At 37.5% G+C, this 21,942-nt stretch overlaps 1 protein-coding gene and 1 non-coding gene across 4 annotated transcripts in view; both read left to right on the forward strand.

The window, feature by feature from the left end:
* Tbc1d5 (TBC1 domain family member 5) overlaps nt 1–21,942 on the forward strand; it is a 466,882-nt gene that overhangs the window by 44,577 nt on the left and 400,363 nt on the right. The window lies entirely within an intron of this gene.
* LOC119824161 lies at nt 1,684–1,786 on the forward strand. The gene has a single exon (XR_005287081.1). It is a non-coding gene; the product is annotated as a U6 spliceosomal RNA (small nuclear RNA).

The raw sequence follows: 21,942 nt of genomic DNA on the forward strand, positions 1-21,942 counted from the left end.
TTTGTGTGGACAGTTCTTGTTGGTTACTATTTTAGTTACAGAATTTTTCACTAGCCAAGAAGTGGTGCCACTCTCCTTTCATCCTAGCACTCAGGAGTCAGAGGCAGGAGGATCTCTTGAGTTTAAGGGTAGTTTGGTCTACAGAGCGAGTTCTAGGACAGCCAAGGTTACACAGAGAAATTGAGAAACTGTGTCTCAAAAAACCAATATCTCTCTCTCTCTCTCTCTCTCTCTCTCTCTCTCTCTTTCTCTCTCTCTCTGTATAATATATATTACATATATACAATTTAAATTTATATAAAATTTAAATATACATGCTTAAATTTTTTTGTTTTGTTTTTTCATTTGTTTGAGGCAGGGCCTCACTATGTAACCCTGGCTGGCTTTAACTTATTATGTACACCAATTTGGCCTCAAACTCACTGAGATCTGTCTGCCTCTACCTTCTGAGTGCTGGGATTAAAGGGATGTACTAGCAATACCAGTATAAACTATTTTTAATAATTCACACATATATATGTATATATATGCATACATACATACAAACATACATACACACACACATATATATGTTCCTTATTTTCATGGGTACATTTTATTTTTTTATTAATTTTTTTATTAAATTATATAATTTTATAAATTTTCACTTCCTCCCATTTCCTTCTCCTTCCCCCATGCCCCCTCCCCCTCCCTCTCCAGTCCAAGGAGCAGTCAGGGTTCCCTGCCCTGTGGGAAGTCCAAGTTCCTCTCCCATCCATCCAGGTCTAGGAAGTTGAGGATCTAAACAGACTAGGTTCCCACAAAGCCAGTACATGGAGTAGAATCAAAACCCAGTGCCATTGTCCTTGGCTTCTCAGTCAGCCCTCCTCGTCAGCCACGTTCAGAGAGTCCGGTTTGATCACATGCTCCATCAGACCCAGTCCAGTTGGCCTTGGCTAGCTCCCATTAGATCAGTCCCATTGTCTCGGTGAATGGGCGCACCCCTCGTGGTCTTGACTTCCTTGCTCATGTTCTCCCTCCTTCTGCTCCTCATTTGGACCTTGGGAGCTCAGTCCAGTGCTCCAACGTGGGTCTTTGTCTCTATCTCCATTCAACATCAGATGAAGGTTCTAGGTGATATGCAAGATAATCATCAGTTTGGCTATAGTAAAGGGCCAGTTCAGGCCCCCTCTCCTCAGCTGCTCAAGGAGCAAGCCGGGGACATCTCCTTGGATACCTGGGAACCCCTCTAGAGTCCAATCTCTTGCCTACCTTCAAATGGCTCCCTTAATTAAGATATATACTTCCCTGATTCCATATCCACTTTTCTTCCATCCCAACTGTCCCATTCCCCCAAGCTCTCCCCATTCTCCCCTTCTCACTTCTCTCTCCCCATCTCCCCTTACCCCCATGCTGCCCCCACCCCCAAGCTCTCATTTTTTGCTTGGCAATCTTGTCTACTTCCAATATCCAGGAGGATAACTATATGTTTTTCTTTGGGTTCACCTTCCTATCTAGCTTCTCTAGGAGCATGTAATATAGGCTCAATTCTATGGCTAGAATCCACTAATGAGTGAGTACATACCATATTCATCTTTTTTGGGTCTGGGTTCCCTCACTCAGGATGGTGTTTTCTATTTCCATCCATTTGCATGCAAAATTCAAGATGTCATTGTTTTTTACCGCTGAGCAGTACTCTAATGCGTATATATTCCACACATTCTTTAAATTGGAACGATACAGAGAAGATTAGCATGGCCCCTGCGCAAGGATGACACATAAATTCATGGGTACATTTTAGAAATATAATTACTGTATGAAAGGGCAATTATAAGTCTTTTGAAAGTTTCTGCCAAAGTTTAGAAGTTGCGTTCCCAGCCTCCAGTTACATGATAGCTGTTTAAGGTTTGTTTTGTAATGCTGTTATCTCTGTGTATTTTATCATTTATCTCTTACTATCTGCCTCAGGTATTTTTTTCATGTTTATTCGAACACTAACATATATTAAGAAAATCATCCTTTTGTCTCTTGACATGCTATGAGTATTTTTTCTTTATTTTTCTGTTGACTTTTTTTAATTAATGAATTGAGGGATATTGTTTTGTCTTTTTTTGGGGGGGAGTTATTGCCACTTTTAATTATTTACTCAAATATGTATTCTATGTAAAATTTATGTCTTTGATGTTTGAGTATCTAAAAAACACATTAAAAATAAAATAGTTGAGAACTTAAAATATTAGTTTTGATACATATTCAATTTTTTCTGTATATTTGATTTTTAGAGTTCAATGTGCACCAAATCCAGGTACATAAGGAGGAACTTGGAAACTGGTTTTTGTGTATTGTCACTTTTAGTCTTAGGCTCTCTGGTTTTAAAATGGCCCAATATGAATTTTTTTCAGTCATAACATTCATGATCCCTAGCCATAGATAAGATGTCGGGGCCTGTGAGATGGTCAGTTGGTGAACCGTCTGACACCACACTTCCTTAGCTGAGCTCACGCCCCAGGGCTACAGTGGAAGGAAAGAACTGATTCTTGTAAGTTGTCTTCTGACCTTTGCTCATGTGCATAAAAAATCATAAAATAAAAATATTCTTTTAGAAAAGAAAATTTAAATCTCAATTTAGTACACACATACTCATATACATATGTCTTAGTTAGGGTTTACTATTGCTGTGAGGAAATAACCATGACCACAGCAGCTCTTATGAAAAAGACATTTAATTGCAGTTACTTGCTTGCAGTTTTAGAGGTTCAGTCCATCATGGCAGTGGATATGGTGCTTGTTGCCTACATCTTACAGGCAACAGAAAGTCAACTGACTGTCATATAAAGTAAAGCTTGAATAAAAGACCCCAAATCCCACCCCCACAGTGACATACTTCCAACAGAAAATGTGGCCCAGATTAAAGGTGTGCCATCCAGCCTCCTCTAAGGAGACCACACTTCTTCCAAGAAGGCCACACTTCTAATAGTGTGCCACTTCCTGTGAGCTTGTTGGGGCCAGATATATTCAAACTACTATGCCATATAAAGATGTAAAGTATATTTCTCTTAGGACCAGAAGTATGTTTACATTTCAGATTTTGTGGTCCCTGGAATAATTAATACATACAATATATTTTAGTGGTGGGAATCAAGTTTAAACATGAAATTTAATCATGTTCCATATACACTGTTGAAGGAGGCCGCTTGTTGGTTCCTGGCTGCTCAGCCCGGAAATAATCACACAGAAACTATATTATTTAAATAACTGCTTGATCTGTGAGCTCTAACTTCTTATTGGCTATCTTTTATATATTAATTTAACCCATCTCCATTCATTTGTGTATTGCCATGAGGCTGTGGCTTACCAAATAAAGTTCTGGTGTCTGTCTCAGGTGGGGTTACATGGCTTCTCTCTTATTCCATCCTTCTTTCTCCCTGATGTGGGAGGTCCTACTGTCTGTGTGTTACTTTTCTTTTTTTTTGTTTTTTTTTTTTTTGTTTTGTTTTGTTTTCGAGACAGGGTTTCCCTGTAGTTTCTAGAGCCTGTCCTGGAACTAGCTCTTGTAGACCAGGCTGGCCTCGAACTCAGAGATCCGCCTGCCTCTGCCTCCCGAGTGCTGGGTTTAAAGGCGTGCGCCACCACCGCCCGGCTACTTTTCTTGTTCAATGAATAAAGACACTATTTTGACCTGTTGTTAGGGCAGAACTTAGGTAGGTGGGGAAGGTGAAACTGAATGCTGGGAGGAAGAAGGGCAGAGTCAGAGAGAGATGCCATGGATCCACCACCAGATCAGATGCAGAACCTTGCCGGTAAGCCAGAACCATGTGGCGATACACAGATAACTAGAAATGGGTTAACTTAAGATGTAAAAGTTAGCCAATAAGAAGGAAGAGCTAATGGGCCAAGCAGTGATTTAATTAATAGTTTCTATGTGGTTATTTTGGGTGTAAGCTGGGTGGCTGGGAAGAACAAGTGGCCTCTCCCTCTTACATCTCCCAGCATTCAGTTTAGTTTTTCCCGTCTAGCTAAGCTCTGCCCTGCTGTAGTTCCAAAGTAGTTTCTTTATTCATTAATGGTAATCACAGCATACAGAGGGGAATCTCGCATCAATAGATGTAATACATATAATATGAAAGTAATTTTGTTCAGCTGTTTTAGTTACCTACATTTTAATTGTAACCTCTCACATGATAGATATGGAATTTTCTTCTTGATGGAAATAGCAGGCCTCAAAATGTTTAGGTTTTTCAGAGCATTTTGAATTTAAAATTCTGCGGTTATATATAAGTAATCTAAGTGTCTGTCTGTCTACCTATCTATCTATACATAATACATGTATGAATAAACACACACTACACATATCCTACTTTCTGTGTGACATGCCTTACTTATTATGGAATATTTGAAATTACTTAAATTATAGATATTAAAAGAAATGCTCTATGCAGTTCATTGAATTGCCTTTATTATGTACCAAGGGGTGTTATAGTTTAAAAAACATCAGCCTGATGATCTTTAATTGAACATCAGGTGCCTTCTGTGGCTGGCCAGATAACTCATGAAAATATTTTTCCAATTTACATAATCTAAAGGCATTCAGACTAAAGTGAACCTGAAATAACTTGTTAGACTTGTATACAAGTGAAATTCAACTTTCCACATTGGTCCTGTGGTGCTCTAGAAGGAAACCCTCACAAAACAAAACAACATAATGGAGACAAAAGCTCATTACTTTTGTGGGTTGCTATAAAATGTCTTAAATAGAAATTCATGTTCACTTTAGGTAATTGAACATTAAAAAGTATTGCCCTAAATGCTGGTCTTTGAGAAGTTTCCAGGAGACTTCCTTTTTAAAAAGTCTTTTACTTTGTTGTGATAATTTCCAGTTATTAACATGCCTTACTAAGTTCTTCAGGTTTAAGTAATGATGCCTGTGATTTTCTTAAAAAAAAGTGCGATATTTCTATACAGGTGAGATATTCTAGACAAAGGCTACAAATGAGCTTGGTTCTCCATGTCAGATTGAGATGACTATGCAAAGTCCAGCAACTGTTTTAAAACAGAGTATTCTGCTGAAAAATCACCTGGCGAAGTTATGTCTGGTTTTATTTTTATTCCAATGAAAAAGTACAGTAACACTTGAATACCCAAATACTTTGCATCTTGGCATGCATACATGAAATCATTTTATGATCTTAATTTCTTGTTTTAGAGCTAGGACTCTCCAGAGACTTTGTAATGTAGGCTCACCTTGGTGACTTGGGGTTACTGTTAATAGAACCACAGAGCCATTGGTTCCAGATTGTTGGGGCAGCTGGCCCAATCCCTGCGTTCAGGGGCGTGGCTGCTCCAGCGGGGTAGCATTCCCCTTAAATAGGATTGGGGAACCGGAAGGTGCCCCGTTCGTTTGCCCCGCGCTCACCTTCGGCTCCGCTGGACCCTTGGTTCTGTAAGTTCCCTTATCTCCCTTTGTATTAAAATTGAATAATTATAAAAGGACTATTTTTGGTTATTTCCAATCTTCGCCGCATCACCAGATGAAACTTTAATCTGGCTTCTGATTGAATGGATGTCTTTGCAGAGTCTCTAAACATCTGTTTTGGAAACATATCTGACATTATTCAAGATTTGTACAAATTAACTTATCCTTGGGTTACAGTTCAATTTTTGTATATTTAGAATTATAAGTAGTTTTATATAATCAAGTAAAACTGGCCCAAATTCATTATTTATCTATTAAATAACTACTTATATTTTTGTGGTTTAATTCATAGTAGATTTAAGAAAGCTAACATTAGACTTCTAGAGGTTATAATTTGTTTATAAAATATGAAGAGTCATTTCCTACTTTCAAATAGCTTTTTCAGAAGTACTTCCTAGACTGTCAAGAGAGCTCAAGAATAAATGCACTTAGATGAATCAGTTCTCTCTCTACCAAATGTGTTCTGGAGACCCAACTCACGCCATCTAAGTTGTCTTTTGATCACCACATTTGCATGAACACAAATGCCCATAATAAATAATTGTAATAAATTTATAGACAGTGTTTACTTTTGGATTATTTTAAATTAACTTAAATTATGGCTTCATTTTTATGTAAAGTAACTCTGGATAATCTGACTTATTTCAGAGTTAAGCTTATTTCTCTCCTACTGTAAATTCCCCCTGTAGGGGAGCCTTTAGGACTTGGTCTTTAAACACTTTGTAGGTTAATCTGTACAAATCAGAAGTAGTGTCACATTTATTTCCAGAACAGATGCAGTAAGGTGCTGGCTTGACTCCTCTCTCTGTTTTTAGGGTAATTTTTTTCCTTACTTATAGTATGGCTACATCAGTAGCTTCAGCAACAAACATTTTTAGTTCCAACAGAGAAATACGGATTCTTCTCTCACTGCAGATAATAATCATTTGACAGTCATTAGTTAAATCTAAGTTTATGACCCTGTTACTGGCAGGAATGATAATATTGCAGCATGTAATGGCACAGAGCCAGTCCTGGAGCCTGGATTGTTTGGAGGGGTTCAGCTTCTTAGGGATGGAAGGATGGGTGTTGAAACAGGTGATAGTTTGAACTGTGCTTTCTTTTTTGAGTGAGTATATATTAAGAATATATCAAGCAAGAGTAAACGAACAAATTACAAGTATTAGAAAGCAAAAATCATCAAATTGATGACTTACAACACTGAGCAGAAACAACTGGGGATGCCCCCTGGAGGCAGCCAGCCTGAGTTCCCAGTTGGTAGTTTCAGGCAACACAAAACATGCCCTGAGAGAGGCTTCTAAGCAAAAAAAACAAATGGCATCTAGGCATCTTCAAATCAGAAACTTTACAACAGCTAGCAGAAATTGATTGCTAAAACAGTTCAGCTGGAGTTCTCAGGTCAGAGTTCTTGGAGAAAGATTTCTCTGCATGATAAGCTTCTGACTTCTCAGACTTCCTACCACAGGGACTCAACTTTCCTTCTGTGATTTAATAGTTTTGAAGAGCTGCCTTATTCTTGACTGGGAATCTTTTCTCTCTTACTTGATGGGCAAATACTTTCATTTTTGTTTTTTCTGTACTTTTAATTCTCTTCTATGATTGTTCTGTTAAGCTTGCTTTCCCCATTCAGTATTAAAGCTAAATTGCTCAAGCTGCCTATAGGAATTTTACCAGCATTTCCTTTTAACTTTTTCTTTGACTTTGGTAATTTTAAATTGAGAGGTTTTGTTGAAAGCGTCCATATGAATTTAAGTTTTACTCAGCCTGAATAAATCAATTATCCAGACCTAACCAAGGAAACTACCCCTGTAGTTAACAAATGAATGCAAGTTATTAAGTAGTTAGAAACTTTGTGAATTAATTCCTGCCATTAGAATAGCCTTCTCTTAATTTTGTTTCAGCATTTTCCTAATGTGTGTTTAGGAAAGTAACAAAAATGGGGTTCTAGGCATTATTTATTCCTTGTTCATATCTCCTTTACTTTATCCCTGTTATTTTTAACAACTTCAGAGTTGCTGAAATAATGCCTTTTATTCTATTTCCTCTGTGTTTAATATAGCTTTATATAGCTAAGAGATTAATATACTATAATTGTTTTAAATTACAGATATCACTTCTGCTTCACGAGGGTCTTCTGGTAGTTCCGTTGTCTGTTTTAAGAGCCAATGGAGGGCTCTAGAAACTTTTGAAAAATATTATTTGGTTATTTTGCAAATATAGTTTAGTTTGGGTTATCTCATGTTTTTTCATGATCAGATTTAAGTTAGATAAATTAGAGAAACTACAGAGTTGATCTTTATGTGCACAGAACAACTGTCCACAGATTCATAATGCTTATAACTGAAAATAGCTTTGTTTTTATTTACTAATTGTTGTTCATTCAGGTAATATGCACATAAGATAAACTTAGGAGTTCAGTGGTATTTGTAGTGTTGTGCACTTATCAAAGTTGTTTAGTTCCAACACATTTTGATTACCCCCAAAGAAGACCTGTACCATTAGTTACTTGATAGCCTTCCCCTGATCTGTGTTCTACATATATTCATTTACATACTCTGACATTTCAATAAGAGTAATTGCAGAGTAAATGACTGTGCTCACTAGTTTTAGGTCAACTTGACATAAGCTAGAGTCATTTGTGAAAAGGAAACCTCATTTGAGAAAATACGTTCACTAGATTTGTCTGTGGGCAAATCTTGGAATGGGAGAGCCCAGCTCACTGCTATCTTTGAGTTTGCCGTCCTGGTTGGTATACAAGCACAGGCGAAGTCAGTTGTGAAGAGTAAGCCAGTAAGCAACCATCTTCTTTGGCCTCTGCTTCAGTTTCTGCCTCCAGGTTCCTGCAGTGGGAGTCCCTGCTCTTACTTTCCTCTACAGTGGATTTTTAACTGGAAGTGTAAGCTGAAGTAAACACAAGTTGCTTTTAGTCAATAGTGTTTTTTTCCACAAGAGAAACCCTACTTAAGACCCTTGTGTGTGATAATTTTAACAAATATTTTTGTTAGGGTACTCTAATTCTTGGGCTTTTATTTGAATGAAAAAGGCTAATTTTCTTAAAGGGTAATCAGAGTACCACAAAAATCAGGGTAAAAATGTTCCTTCTACACTTTAAATGTCACCATATTTAAAATCTTTAAATCACCATATATTTTAAATCTTGAAATATTTGTCATTTTGATTAACCTATTTATTTTTTCTGGCCTTGATTATTGAAAGACTATATTTTTTTCATTTAGAATTATAACAGGATAGAGTACTATAGACCACCAATTTGTTGTGAGGTTGTGTCTCTCTCTCTCTCTCTCTCTCTCTCTGTGTGTGTGTGTGTGTGTGTGTGTGTGTGTATGTGTTATCACTTGCTGGTGTACTGATTTGTTCTTAATTTTCTGAATACAACAACTTGACTAGTTTTAAGAAATATCTTTAATAAATACTGAAGAGAAATCAAAGAAAACTTTGCATATTTGGAAGTTTTTGTTGATTATTACATACTTGAGATTCTTGACAAAAGTTTTGAAACTCATAAAATCATGATGATTCTAAAGAATGCTTTATACTTTTCCCTCTGATAGAGAAAGAAAAATTTTTCTATAAACATGTAATAAGATGGCAAATGAGAATAGGAAGTCCTTTGTGTAAGAATAAGACAGATTTTAAAAAGGTGTTTTTAAAATATGATTCCTTAATTTTGAGAGAATAGAAAATTTGTTTGTATGCCTTGAATACGATTTTACCAAAGAGTAGTTCTTTATTGGTTTAAAATCACATCTTTGTTGGGTGTGGTGGTTCACGCCTTTAATCCCAGCACTTGGAGGCAGAGGTAAGGGAATCTCTGTGAGTTTGAGGCCAGTCTGGTCTACAAAGTGAGTTCAAGGACAGCCAGGGTGGTTACATAGAAACCCTGTCTTAGAAAAAAAGCAAAAACCAAATAAAATCACGTCTTTGTTCTTGCTCATGTTATTTCTAAAAGACACTTTATAAAAGAGTGAACCCTATGGATCTAGGAAATCTCTCTTTCCCCAAGTGATGATCTCAAAGATCTGGTAACTTTCCTTGATTTATTTTCTTTTGAGACTTTCACATGGTCTCAGGGTCCATGACCTCTTTGGTGTTGGTCAGAGTTTCCATTCTTGGTTTTCCATGCTTAGGCTTATTTTTATTAAAAGCCTGAAGCTGCTAGTCCTTTTCTGACTTTAACATTAGGAACCTGATAACGACACAGATGCTCTTGTACCTAATGGTCTTTACAGGAATGGAAGAAAGTTTGGAAATTTTATAGACAAGGAACAAATTAGTGTACAATGCTAGACATCAATTTGTTTATGTTAGTCATTTTGAAAAACTAAATATTACCGCGAGGACCTAGACTGATGCTCAGTGTGTTTGTACACATACACATGTAGCGGCCAGAAGCTGATGTCAGGCATCTTCCTCATTGCTCTGTACCTTACTTTTGGAGACAGATTTAATCTCTCACTAAACCTGGAGCTCATCAGTTGTCTAGACTCACTGGCCAGAAAGTCCCTGAGATTCTTCTGCCTCTTTCTCTCCAGCGCTGGACTGTAGACCTTTTATGTGGGTAATGGGGACATGAACTCCAATCTAAATACTGCAAGTTCAGAATACTAGCTGAATGCTGATTTGTGGCAGAATCTTTGCTTGCCTTTTTCTAGCTTTTCTTGTTTGTGGGTAATTCTTGATACTCTTGATTTGTGGATGATATATTACATCGTATAGCCATCTTTTTGTTTCTCTGCCTACAATTTTCCTTGGTGTGTGAGTCTACACTTCTTCCTTTTATAAGGCATCACTCATGGACTAGGACCCACCCTAATGTCCTCATTTTCACTTGCAAACTGCTGTGCAACTGGTTTCTAAATCAGAACACTCAGAGAGATGGGCTTAGTCCTTTGGCATGTCCTCCATTGATGAATGGCAGCATTTAACACAAAGGTAATAAGATCTAGTGGCTTCCATCAGTAATGACTAGGATATCAGGAAGGCAGGGAACGAGCAAAGGTAAGTCTTGAGCTTTAGACTTAACAGATTGTGATGGTCCCATTAGCTGGATAAGAGTAGAGTAGGATTGGGGAAAGCAAATTTGGAACTAGTTACGATAAGTGGAATTTGTTATAAGCATGCTGAATTTGGAACTGTATTCAAATCTCAGAATTTAGGGGAGAGATCTGCCTATAGATAATAGTTTTGCTGTCATAATTTTTAGGTTTTGAAGAAGGGAAACCCAAAAAGACAGCTAAAGTGAGAAAGTTTGTTGGAATAGATGCTTCTATCCTATTTCAGAAAATAAGAGCTTTTAGAAGATCTATCCCTTTACTCTGTCTCAGTTCTAGTAACACATCTAGATACTAGATTTAGTTGCTGAAGTGGTAGTTGCATGAACAGAAGTAAAGTTACCAGTCCCTGACAGCTGCGAGTCAGCCTCTGGACATCTTGCTAAATTTTTGAATATAATTATACAGTAGACTTCCTTTAGCAAATTCTGTGTTCCCAGCTATAATTATAACTTCTTTTCTTGCCTGTAGCCTGTTCTTTGTCTTACTACTCTCCTTCCTATCTCCCCCTGCTGGTTAGAATTATTCTCTGGTCATTGGGATCTGAGAAATTAGGGAGCTGTTCACTGTGATTTTCTTTATTAAACAGAACGCCACCTTTGAATATCATTTTCTTCTTTCCATTATACAGTGCATTCCACCAATATAAAGCAATGTTTTAAAGCAGAGACTAAGCAATGTTATATCATAAAGTTTTATTTTAAAGAATATACAAATACCAATTAGTCACTTATAAACTTGATATACAAATGTCAGAAAATAACCACCTCAACTTAACTGTTAATAGTAGCTGTGGTACTAGCTACTATTGCTCAAGACTCTTTATTTTGAAAACTTTAAATATGCATCATGATATATTACTCACTAGTTATATATAAAATGGAACAGTACAGCTGCTGACAGATGTCATTAATGACTTGTAGATTCTTCAAAAAGGAACTGATAGACTTGTGATTCAGGAAGCTAAGTCATTATAGCCAAAGATAACACACTTACAGTTTTAAGAATTTTCTTGGCTCTTGCTATTTTATACAGTTTTAAAACAATATTTTTCTCAATTATAATTGTTTATTGTAAAGTAAATCAAGAAATAAAAGCACCATAAGGCAAATGCCACAGTTGTAATTATTTCAGGTACAATTATTCAGTTGATTCTGAAAAAAAGTTGGGGGGAGGCTTAAGTAGAAACAGAATATTTGCTTATTCCAAAATTATATTCTGAAGGTGCTTGCAGTTTATAAAGGAAAAGCAATAGGTTTATAGAAAAGCACCAGACTTTCTGAACAGAACATGTGGTCAGGGTGAACTTGGCCCATAATAAGACTATGATTTGATAAGCCGAAGAGAGAACAGAATCACTTTTGTGGATTTCTTCTGCAGAGACCTTTTCCATCTCTGAGCCCCATTTCTAGAATACAGTGGTCACCTTGAGGTAACTGACTTTTGGCTAAATGAGAAAATGACACTGAAATAGTATTGTGTTATCCGGAAGGTAGAGTTCAGTGGTAGATCACTTACGTAGTATGTACAAATCCATGAAATCAGTAATCCCACAAACCCCAGCATAGAAACTGTTATTAATTTAGGTAATGGAAAAATAGAATAAAAATATTTAAATATTAAAACATGATTAACCAAATTGATAGATTTTTATAAGACCTTTATATTATATCCCAAGATCTATATATACTAAGTTATTCTGGTCTTTTTCAATAATTCATAATACTTGATTTTAAACCAATTAAGAATGGTGAAACTGTATAGTATTATTTGCAAAGAAAAGATTTGGGGTTATTTCAAATCATGTCTTTTTTTGTGTAAAGGAAAAAGTCATTAGTCTGCATTTATAATCAGGACTGACTTCCTATAAAATAATTTATTTTAACTTTTTATTTATAGATTTTGAAATTTACAATTCTAAATACTGCAATAGTAAGTCTGCATTTTTGCAGGAAGCAAAAAGCACAATAAACACAAAATCAGAGCTACAAATAAAGCATTAGAGCACACTGTGAAAGGGAAGATGTCCAGGAAGCTGATGCCATTGCTGGCCTTACTACACAGAGAGAAAGGTGAAGTCAGTTTGTAAGGACGAGAAAGAGCAGGGAAATAGGTAGCAAGTACTAAGTAAGCATTTACTGTGTGGTAGGCACTGTTCTAAGCATTTTATGCAGATGAGAGCATTTAGTTCTTCCAACTAACTAGTAAATTAGAAACTCATTTTTAGGTGAAGTAGCTGAGGTTCAGTGGACTTCTAAGAGCTCATTTTCTTATCATTTGTCTTAGAGTTTCTGTGGCCGTGGAGAGAGACCATGACCATGGCAACTCTTACAAAAGAAAAACCATTTAATTGTGGTGGCTTATGTTTTCTGAGGTTTAGTCCGTTATCATCATTGTGTGACATGGTGGCATGCCGACAGACTGGAAAATTAGCCAAAGTGTCCCACATCTTACCTTGCAGGAAACAGAAAGTGATCTGAGAAACCGGGCAGTATCTTGAGCACTTGAGCATATATGAGACCTTAAAGCTTGCCTCCATAGTGACACACTTTCACTAACAAGAAGAAACTTATTCCAACAAGGCCACCCTCCTAACAGTGCCACTCCCTCTGGGGGCCACTTTTTTTTTTTTTCAAACAATCACAACTGATTCACTCTGATTTCATGAAACTGATATGCTCCATCTGTTGCTACAACAAATATGGTTTCTGTATTTTTGTTTCATTTTTCTTGGGATTTTTAAGGCTTTGGAGTCCTGAAAAATTAATGAAGCAGCTTAACAATACTTCAGTAGGAAGTATAGTGTCTTTGTAGTTGGAAAAATACATGCAGCACAAAAGACATTAGTTACCTGAATAAAGGCTTTATTCCATATAGTAATTTCACTTCCATACATCCTGCTTTTCATAATTGTCCAGGAAAGTAAGTAGATGAAAAGTAAATATAAAGCATATGTGAAATTACAATTTAAAGAATAATATATGTGTGCGTGCATGTTTGTGTGTGTGTTCATGCATGTATGTGTGCGTGTGCGTGCGTGCGTGCGTGCGTGCGTGCGTGTGTGTGTGTGTGTGTGTGTGTGTGTGTGAAAACCACTGGAGCTTGCCATTTATGCTAGACTAATCCTCACGCTCCAGGGTCTCCCTGTGTCCTCTCCCTCCAGCACTGAGAGTGCAGATATATAATGCATGCCACAGTCTGGCTTTTGTGCGTATGCTACAAATACAGTCAGGCTGTCATACTTGTACAGCAAGCACATTGCCCAGTGAACCATCTCCCCAACACTGATTCTTAAGGCAGAGATTGATTTTGAATCTTTGTGAATTTCTAGCATTTGGTTTCTTTAACAGGGTTTTCTATGATATTCTAACTAAATTGACATTATTTTAGGTATAGAAATTAATGCAATTCCGTAGTTCGGTCTTCTATAAAATATTTTATCTTAAAAGTGTTTCCTTTTTACTTGACAAATGAACATAACATTGTTGCTTTAAGATAGACCTGTGAGCTGTTTTGTTTGTTTTCTTTTTTCGCTTTTTCCTTCTTTTGACTGGCAGAATCAAATGAACAATAATCTTTGATAATAGCCTCTAGTGTTTTTCTTCTATAGAATAATAAAACTGGTATAATTTATTTTATTCTTAGATATTGTCTTTCCCTCTTTTCTTTTAAAATTTCCCCATCATATTATTATTCTTTGAAGCCCTAAGACCTAATGTCTAAATTGTTATAGAGATCCACTTTTAAGAAAAAAACTCATAATTTATGTAGGAGGTGTAGGCTTGATTTGACATTCCCGGTTGTAATTTAAAAATACACTTTGAGCAGTTTTTTTTTTGTTACCTTAAAACCAATGTGGTCAGGAGATAACTGTTTGTGAAAATGGTAGAGTTGGGTGTTTATTGTTATAGTAAGCCCAACTACCATAGCATGTTATTCTTCTCTACAATTACTCAATGTTGTCTTGCTGCTGTTGATAAAATGGATCTTCTCTAACTGCTTCCAGTAGGTATAGACCAGGCTAGAGGAGGTATGCTAAATACCAAGTGTAGCTTCAAGCTCCCTTTAGAAACTAGTAAATAATATCATGCAAAACAGTGTTTCAAATTTTAAAAGAAACCATGGAGGTTTGTTATTACCTTTGTAGTCTGAAATAAAAATTCATTAGCCCTATGATTTTGTAGGGTGAGTCGAGTCCCAAGTTGAGTCCCCTCTGGCTATTGTAATTCTGTGATCCCAGTAGTCATCTGGGAAGTTGAAAACCAGAAGTGAAAGAGTTGGGAGAGGGAACTGGGATGTATGGCTAAAGACTTGTGGTATAGGAACTTGTAGAGGTTTTGTGACCCTCCCCATCCCCATCCCTCGTCCCTCAGGGCTCAGAGGTACTGGGAAGTAGTATGTGGGCCACCATGTATGCCTTGTGGAGGTATTAACTAAGATGATGAAGATGCATGGTTCTCTCCATCTTGATGTTACCAACCAAGGTAGAAGTCAAGTCGCATGGTTGCTGCTTTCTTAATGACATCATTGTCCAAATTACATGTCTGTTTCCCTCTTGATGAGATCATTAGCCAAGATGGCAATAAAGCAACATGGTTACTTCCTGCCTGTGCTGAGCTTAGCTCTGATTAAATGAGTTTATTCACTCTCAGGGCACAAATCCCTGTGGGATCCATGCACCTTACAAATTAACTGTGGACAGTCACCCCTTTTTCTTAAAAAACAAACACCTGCACCCAATGCCCATAGGTGTCTCTTGTTTGGGGAGTACACGGAGAAACTTGGAAGGAGAAAGTGACCAGTATGAGCATAAAAGCCTGGCTTGGCTCAGACCAGACAAGATAGATGTGGCTATTGTGGTAGTTTGAATGTAACTGGCCATCATAAACTCATAGGGAGTGGCACTGTTAGGAAGTGTGACTTTGTTCCAGTAGGTAGTGTCTTGTTGGAGGAAGTGTATCACTTTGGAGGTGGGCTTTGAGGTCTCATATACTCAGTCTACTTCCTATTGCCTGTATATCAAGATGTAGGCAATACCCATGTCTGACCGCATGCTGCCATGTTCCCTGCCATGTTAATGGACTGAACCCCCACACTGTGAGCTGCCACAATTAGATGTTTTCCTTTTTGAGAGTTGCTGTGGTTGTAATGGGGTCTCTTCACAGCAATAGAAAACCTAAGACCATTGTGACTCTCCATATTGACTGAAATTTAAGTTCCTGAAACAGCATTACTTAAAGTAGTTAATCCTGTTTTATAACTATAGTAGTCTTGTGTGGCACTTTTACCCAGTTAGAAAAGCAACTGACTGGGAACTGTATTGTCTAAGGTAGTGTGTAAGATCACCATACATATCCATTCTGTTCTCCTTTCTCCCAAACCTTACCTAAGGGCCTTAGGTTCTCTGATGGAACCTCATTATAAAGGGAAAGAAGGGAGAATCCTGTACCCACTTGCATTGTTTAGCTTCCTCCATATAGCCATCAGACAGCCATAAAAGTCTGAGAGAGAAGGAAAAAGAAGGGCACTTTTTTTTCTTTCCAGGAAGGAAGAGTACCATGCAAGCAGCTTTGAACTCCAAGGCACAGCAGCAAAGTAAAGCTCCTCCTTTATTTTTCAGAAACATTAGAAATATCACCATACATGACACCAAATACGTTACAGGAATTTTGGATTCCTTTTATGGTTTCCTGGTGATACAGGGGAAAATTGGGAACCCCCTTTTGGAATTCTTAGTCTCATTAATTAGATAAGTTAAGAACAGGGCTGGGTGTGGTGGTGCACACTTTTAATACCAGCATTGGGAGCCAAAGACAGAGGCAGGCAGATCTCTTTAATTAGAGACCAGAATGGTCTGCATAATGAATTCCAGGCCAGCCAGAGTTGCATCGAGAGTCTCAAACCCAAAGAATAATAGTTTAAGAATTAATTCAAATGGAAAACAAGGACATTTTTATTAGAGTGTAAAGAAAACCCCCAGGGCAGGGCAGCCCTAAACTTCAATTGCTACCTGGAGGAGGGGAATGCTGTGAAGGCATGGAAGGCAGCATATGGTAGACAAACAGCTATAAGGAGGAAGGGTTTAGAGCTACGTTCTCCACCTGTGTGTTGTGATCCCCTTGGCATTGAAAGACTCTGACAGGGGTCACCTAATGTTGGACCCTAGCAGCCAATCACCGAGGTAGAGGAGTTGCCCCAAGAGATCATCTCTCACATCACAGCTGATGTAAAAGCATGAGGATTTTATTAATTCTGTCATGACAGGGTCTGCCAGCAGTCGGGAGGCTAGAAGATCCTGAATGTCTAGTACAGGCTATTTTTAAAGGGAAAAACCACAGAAGTAAGGGGTGTCTGGGGTTTGTTCTTTAACTATTATGATTGGCTTTAATTGGCTGGAGAGTGGTTGCCAGATCAGATGAGGTAAAGGGAAACTTCTGAGGGTCACTTTGCCCCTTCCCAGGGACTGAGTCAAAGCATCAGTAACCGAGTCAACACCTAAGAATTATCTTGCCCCTATTCAGGGAGATGGAAAGTTCCCAACATCTCAGTACGTGCATGCATAGCTGTCATGTCCTTGGTTCCCAGGGGAGGAGAGGGAAGTACTGAGAGTTGTCAGAAATGGCTTCAGAATTGTCTTAAAGTTCTACACTAAATCCACTGGAAAACAGATGTTTATATTAGTAGCAAAAATTACAGTTATGAAGTAGCAATGAAAATAACTTTATGGTTGGAGGTCACCACAACAAGAGGAACTGTATTAAAGGATCATAGTGTTAAGAAGGCAGAGAACCACTGGTTTAGAGAAAGATTGAGAAATACCAAAATGTTGGGGAAACCCAAATTGTTAACTAAACAAAAAACAAAATTGTCTACTTACAGAAGAAATAGAAGAAGAGGAAAAGTTAAGCTTTTCTGAATTCAGAGAAGTGGGCACACTTAAAAGGTATGTGGCTGTGACCCAGTAAGCTACTGCATTAGGGTCAGGGATTCAGGGTAGAAAAGTACAGTATCTCGTAATCATTCCACCAATCTCTGTAGCATAGCTTAGGATGAACCTGCTTTCTTAGGGTTAGTCTCTTTTCCAAATTAACTGGACAGGCTGGATTTTCTACTTTCTTGAGCAGAAGTTTTTTTTTTTTCTCTAACATTAGCATGTTTTCTTATATCCAGACAGCAATTTCATAATTTTCTCATTTTCTGAGACCCCAAAACAGTTTCAGAATGAATAAAATCTGTTTGCTGTTTCTAGGATAGAGAATTTAAGATTACGAGAAATTCTCCCTCTGTCTCTAATGTTTGTGATTTGATGTGGTGCTAGATAAAGAGCTCTTCTGAAGTTAAGTTAGTGTCTGGCAGTAAAATTCCCTCTGAATGTGCTCAGACACATCAAAGATCTAAACTACAAAAATTTTTTCCTTTTCATTGTCTTGAAAAATATTTTGGTATAACTTTTTTAAAACACATCACTAAACTTCAGGCTTGGACAGATAAGTACATATATCTTCCAAAAGTTCTCCTTGATGAGAGATGTGGAATAAGTTGCCTATTTAATAAAGGTGTAATTTATCTTTCAAATACAAGTCAGCAGTGTTGAGAGACCGAATCATATAGCCATTTTATTACTCAGTGTAATCACTTATTTATATTCAGAAAGATAAGGAATGGGCAGTAAGTATGAGGTAATTTGTGGCATATTTATATGCTTTAGAATTAATTGTGGCTGTGTATTACTGTTCTGTATTAAATATAAGCCTTTGATTCATGCACTTCAAGTGGAAATGTTGTATTTGCACTGTATCTCAACAAAGTTATTAAAAATGGAGTACGATTTTTGTAAAAAGCCTTAGTAGTATAAGAAGAAAGACTACCTCATGACTGAGATGCTTCTGTGTTAGTTTTTGATGAAGTAGGTTTGTTTTAAGGCAGTTTAGTTAGTATCATTGATTAACTCTGTGCACAATGTAGTGAAGCTGACAAGATGATTGGCTACAGACCTTTGTTTAGTTTTTCTTTTTTGAATAAATTCTAAAATAGTTGATTTAAGATTTAATGAACTTAAAAATTTTAATAATCTTAATTATTCTGTAATATGATAGTTTGGTTTGTCCATTCTCAGAAGTCCATGAAATGTCCAAGTCATTCTACTTAGTTGGCTGCTGCATATATTCTTTTTGTTACATGTCTTTTAAATTTTTTTTTTATTTTTAAAGCAATCTTATTTTCATTCTAATCCCAGTTTCTTCTCCCTCTTGTCCTCTCACTCCTCCCACCTCTCCCCACCACATCCTCATCCTCAGAGGGTGAGGCCTCCCATGGGGAGTCAACAAGTTCTGTCACATCGCTTGAGGTAGGACCAAGGCCCTTCCCTCTGTATCTAGGCTGAGCAAGATACCCCTTCATAGGGAATTGGCTTCAGAGAGCCAATTCATGCACTGCTAGTGCCCACCCCCCCAATTGCCCATGCCACACAACTGTCACCTTCACAGGGCCTAGTTTGGTCTTTTGCTAGTTCCTCAAAAGTCAGTCTGGAGTCAGTGAACTCACACTAGCTTAAGTCAGCATTTTTGTGGCTATTACCATCATGGTCTTGACCCCTTTCCTTGTAATGTCCTTCCTCTTTCTCCATGACTGGAATCGAGGAGTTTGGCCCAGTGCTTAGCTGTGGATCTTTTTATCTGCTACCATCAGTTACTGGAGGAAGGTTCTATGATGACAGCTAAGGTAGTCATCAATCTGATTACAGGGGAAGGTAGTTTAGGTACCCTCACCACTATTGCTTAGATTCTTAGCTGGAGTCATCCTTGTGGTTTCCTGGGAGTTTTCCTAGTACCTAGTTTTTCAATAATCCCACAGTGGCTCCCTCTTTCAAGGTATCTCATTCCTTGCTCTCCCTCTCTGTCCTTTACCCATCTGATCTTCTCGATCCCTCATATTCTCCTTCCTGTTCCCCTTCTCCTCTCCCTACTCTCCTACCACTCTTCCTCCTTCCCCATACTACCAATTTACTAAGATATTGTCTTCTTCCCCTTCCTGGGGAGTAGGGGGAGGAGATCCATGTATGTCTCTTGAAGGGTTATCCTTGTTTCCTGACTTCTCTAGGGTTGTGGACTGTAGGCGGGTGTTCTTGCTTAATGTCTGATATCCACTTCTGAGTAAGTACATACTGGGTTTGTCTTTCTGTGTCTATGTTACCTCACTCAGAATGTGTTTTTCTAATTCCATTCATTTGCCTGGAAATTTCAAGATGTTGTTTTTCACCTCTGAGTAGTACTCTATTGTATAAACATACCACATTTGCTTTATTCATTTGGTTGAGGGGCATCTAGGTTGTTTCCAGGTTCTGGCTATTAAGAATAATAATGCTATTAACATAGTTGAGCAAATATCCTTTTAGTGTGATTGAGCATCCTTTAGGTACATGCTCCAGAGTGGTTTTGCTGGGTCTTGGGGTAGATTGATTCCATTTTTTTGAGAAACCACCATATTGATTTCCAAAGTGGCTGTACAAGTTTGCAATCCCACAGACAATGGAGGAGTGTCTTCCTTACTCTGCATCCTCTCCAGCACAAGCTGTCATTAGTGTTTTTGGTCTTAGCCATCCTGACTGGTGTAAGGTGGTATCTCAGAATCATTTTGATTTGCATTTCTCTGATGGCTAAGGTTGTTGAGCAGTTCCTTAAGTGCTTTTTCATCCATTAGAGATTCCTTTGTTGAGAATTCTCTGTTTAGATCTGTACCCCATTTTTAATTCATTTATTTGGTATTATGATATCTAGGTTCTTGAGTTCTTTGTATATTTTGGAGATCAGCCATCTGTCCTAAGTGGGGTTGGTGAAGATTTTTTCCCATTCTGTGGGTTGCTGTTTTGTCTTTTTTACTGTGGCCTTTGCCTTACAGAAGCTTCTCAGTTTCAGGAGGTCCCATTTATTAATTGTTGATCTTAGTGTCTGTGCTGCTGGTGTTATATTTAGGAAGTGGTCTCCTGTGTCAGTACGATCAAGGTTACTTCCCCCGTTCTCTTCTGTGAGGTTCCGTGTAGCTGGATTTATGTTGAGGTCTTTGATCCATTTGGACGTGAGTTTTGTACATGGTTATAGATATGGATCTGTTTACAGTCTTCTACGTCAACCATTTGTTGATATTTACATTTTCCTATGTTGCCAACACCATTTGTTGAAGATGCTTCCTTTTTTTATTGTATAATTTTAGCCTCTTTGTCGAACATCGGGTGTTTGTAGGTGTGTGGATTAATATCTGGGTTTTCGGTTCAATTCCATTGATCTGTCTGTCTGTTTTTGTGCCAATACAATGCTTTTTTTCATTACTATAGCTCTATAGTAGAGCTTGAAGTCAGGGATGGTGATGCCTCCAGAAGTACTTTTCTTGTACAGGATTGTTTTGACTATCCTGGGTTTTTGTTTTTCCATATGAAGTTGAGTATTGTTCTTTCAAGGTCTATGAAGAATTTTGTTGGGATTTTGATGGGGATTGCATTGAATCTGTAGACTACTTTTGATAAGATTGCCATTTTTACTATGTTGATTCTACCTATCCAAGAGCATGTAAGATCTTTCCATTTTTTGATATTTTCAATTTTTTTTCTTCAAAGACTTGAAAGTTCTTGTCATAAAACTTTTTCATTTATTTTTTTTTAGAGTCATCCCAAGATATTTTATGTTGTTTGTGGCTTTTGTGAAGGATGATGATTCTCTTATTTCTTTCTCAGCCTATTTATCATCTGTATATAGGAGGGCTACTGAATTTTGTTTTTTTGAGTTTATCTTGTATCCCGTCGCTTTACTGAAGGTGTTTATCAGCTGTAGGAGTTCCCTGGTAGAATTATTTTGCATCATTTATGTAAACTCATATCATCTGCAAGTAGTGAAAGTTGACTTCTTCCTTTCTGATTTGTATTCCCTTGGTCTACTTTTCTTGATTTATTGCTCTAGCTAGAACTTGAGTACTGTATTAAATAGATATGGAGAGAGTAGACAGCCTTTTTTTGTTCCTGATTTCAGTCAGTGGGATCACTGTGAGTTTCTCTCTGTTTAGATTGATGTTGCCTTTTAGCTTGCTGTATATTGCTTTTATTATGTATAGGTATGTCCCTGTGACCCTGATCTCTCCAAGATCTTTATCATGAAGGAGTGTTGAATTTTGTTAAAGGCCTTTCTTCTATGTAATGAGATGATTATGTATTTTTTTTCAGTCAGTTTGTTTATATGGTAGAGTACATGGCCAAATCTTCATATGTTGCATGTGTTGCATCTCTGGGATGACGCAGACTTGTTCATGGTAGGTGATTTTTCTGATATGTTCTTGCATTTGATTTGCCAGTATTTTATTGAGTTTTTTTTTCGTCAGTATGTAGGATTGGTCTGTAGTTTTCTTTCTTGGTTGCATTTTTGTGTGGTTTCG

The sequence above is a fragment of the Arvicola amphibius genome, chromosome 9, assembly GCF_903992535.2.
Source record: "Arvicola amphibius chromosome 9, mArvAmp1.2, whole genome shotgun sequence".
NCBI classification, from domain to species: Eukaryota; Metazoa; Chordata; class Mammalia; order Rodentia; family Cricetidae; genus Arvicola; species Arvicola amphibius.